This window comes from Trachemys scripta, chromosome 1, assembly GCF_013100865.1.
Source record: "Trachemys scripta elegans isolate TJP31775 chromosome 1, CAS_Tse_1.0, whole genome shotgun sequence".
NCBI lineage: Eukaryota > Metazoa > Chordata > Testudines > Emydidae > Trachemys > Trachemys scripta.
Window position 1 is genome coordinate 89417977 of NC_048298.1, and position 3131 is coordinate 89421107.

Genomic DNA, 3131 nt, shown 5'->3' on the forward strand with positions numbered 1-3131 from the left:
CCACATCTTGGTAACATGCAGATGACATATCGTGGGCGCATTGTGATAACCTTGCACTACTTTCGTAAAAGTCAGCTGCTGATGGCCCAATGTAAAGGCAAACTTCTACCATGCACTTTTATGCAGTGGTATAGAAAAGAACACATTTGTGATATCAATGACCGAGAACCATCCAGCCCCACCTTCAATGGTAGACATTATTTCTGGAAACTTGGCGACAACAGGTGCCATGCAAGGCGACGCTCTGAGAGCTCTGTAATCAACTGTGAGCCTTCACATTGATTGATCAGACTTAAGCACTGGCCAAATCAGCACATTGCACACGTTGTTTGTCTCTACCAGAACTTCTTGGGATCTCAAAGCATCAATGGTGCTCCCAATTCTTTCTGGGGCCTCTCTCCAGTATTTGTACTGGCGCTGAGGCCAAGGATCCTTCCACCATAATCTCCACATCAATACATCCACAGTCTAACTTATTCTTTGCAAATACTTGCAAGTATTTGTTTAGTGATTTCCAGGATGTCTGGTTCCCATGTTGGCAACTTGAGTTTGGTAGGCACCCTGAGAGCACACTCAATGCACTGATGGTATAATGACTCCTCCTTCACCCTGGCCTTTAACAAGCCTCTGATTGACAGGCGCTTGGATGTCATAGTGGATCTTCCCAAAGTCAGACTCAGGACTCGCAATTTGTCAGACCACTCTGTTTATTAGCAAAAGCGCTCTGCTAATAAACCCAGAAAATGTGAGCCCCATACAAGGCTCAAACCACCTTATTTATACAGATAAAGGGGCACGAAATTAACAAGATTACAAAGGAAGCAGAACTGATAAGTTTACCTGGGGCTAGACACACATCTCATGTCCTTATTAACTCTCACCAATCTCCTGTTAATGTCCCACCATCAGCGTAAGTGGACCCATTGTTCAATACCTTAATGTTCCTCTTCCCGACAACTTTATCTCAACATTCCTCATTCCTGCTTAAAGGAACATACAACATTTCTTTAATTCATTCTACTTTACTTTCACATGCCTCAACACATCCCTCCCTAATATACCCTGTCCATCAAGCTTCTGGAAACCAAAGAAAGCTTCAGTGATCAGTGCCTCAGTTATCCAAATTGTTGGCTCTGAAAAGGGCACTAGACTTTTCTTCCTGTTATATCCTTCAAGTACCTTGATTTCTGTAATGGTAGCTGTTTTATTGAAGGAACTGCTTTTGTGCAAATCATACTGATTGTGGCCCCAGTGTCCAGCAGCGTTTTCTGCTTGATGTTACCAAATTCCCCTCTCAGACAGATGTTAGTTGCTGGCCTTCCCCACCTATCATTTACAATAGTGGCTACATGCAATGGGGAAGGGAGAGCTCGGTGGCTTCAGAGGGAGCTTTGGGGTGGTGCTCTTTCCTCTCGAGGGACCACCTTCTCCCCTGTTAAATCCTCTCCCTCATCCTGTGCTAGCTTTTTCAGCAAGGTTCAAGTTGGCAGACCATCTAGTTGTTCTACAGGCTAGTACTTGCAGAGTTTCTCCACAAGGGTAATCTTAAACCCATAGTCAGGATCTCTATTTTTGCTGTTCTTTCTATAACTAGCCTTCTCATCATTCCCACCTTTTATGGCAGCCACTTGCTGTGTGTCCTGGGAGGTTATTGCTGCTAGGGTAAGCTTCCCTATATAGTTCATATGCTTCTTGAGCTCTGGTTTCCAATTCTTTGAGACTAGTTACTCTGGGATTTGGCAGGTGCCATGGTAATTTTAATTGCAGGGAGCAAACCCTGAACAAACATCTCCCAGAATTCCGGGATGTTCTACATAACTCGGAAGCTGACCTGTAAGCCAATATGGTAATCATTTCCTGGCAAGAAATTTCTGTGGTCTTTCTGAGATCCTCTGTTTGTCAGAGTACATCTTGCCCCTAAGACTTCTGTATGGGTAGTACAGCTTCATAATGGCAAGGTAAATTTCTACAGATTTCTGAACACAACCCATCTGAACCTCTGTAGGTAGGGCCCCAAACTCATCTGCACTCATACTTTCTTTTACCAACACAACTGTCCTCTAAACTTAAATTGGCAGTCACACTAAGCTTTGCCAGCCAATCTAATACATTTTCTTTAGAAAGGGGGCCCATGTGCTTGCTCATAGCTCACACCTGTTCCAGCCCCAGGGCGTAGATTTCATACCTTGTTTCCAAGGGTCTGCCATGTCCATAATGAACCACAGTAGTGGTTATTGGAGCAATCGGAGAGTGGCTTGAATTCCCCTAGACCCCCAATGGGGTTCCTGTGGTGCTGATGTGGGAGGAGGAAACAGATACCACCTCCTTCTAGGTATACTAGGAATGAAACATTTCTCTTTCTGTCACTCCCATCCAAGTCAATAGATGTACCAGACTCATGCACTCTTAAGAGGTCAGTTTTTATAGCACTTATGACATCCTGCCTACACTGCAACCTTTGCTTCAACATTCTTATCTTTTGATCACATACACTAAGGTTCATAGATGTTCCTTGTCTTATAGTCTTTACCTTTCATTAACTCTCTAGTTGCAGCTTGAGAGCCTTGTAACTTTTTTGACAGCACATATATTTCTTCTTTTTCAGGAAGTTACCCTTCAACTCCTGCACTTGAGGATTCTAACGGGTTAAGCTGCATTGTCAAGTTAGCAATTTGGGCTGTTGCAGCAGCCTGCTGGGAGCTGAGTTTTTCTACCTCAGCTTCCTTTTCAGAAGCTTACAGCTTGAGAAATAGCTACATTTACAGCTTGAGAAGCGGCTTCTTGTTTCAGTCTGTTGCCGATCCGGCTCCTTTGCAGTCATACCTAACCTGTAGAGCAAAGCTCTTTTTTTCTTAGCCTTTTCAATGGGGGAATGCTTAGACATCTCAAACCTTTCCCATGTTCTGTACAGTTTAACCATAGCATCCTCTCCATTGAACGGATCAGCTCAGGGGGGTTTATTCTTCCCAAATAAAGCAATACAGAAGTCAAACACACACACACCCCTGGAGGTATTTTTAACAAGGTGGGGGAAGGGGAACTTACTAATGCACTCTGAGTGAGGGTCCTGCAAGGGAGTCCTGCTCCCCCAGGGGCTCTCACCAACAATCTCACACGACTCACACAGGAGG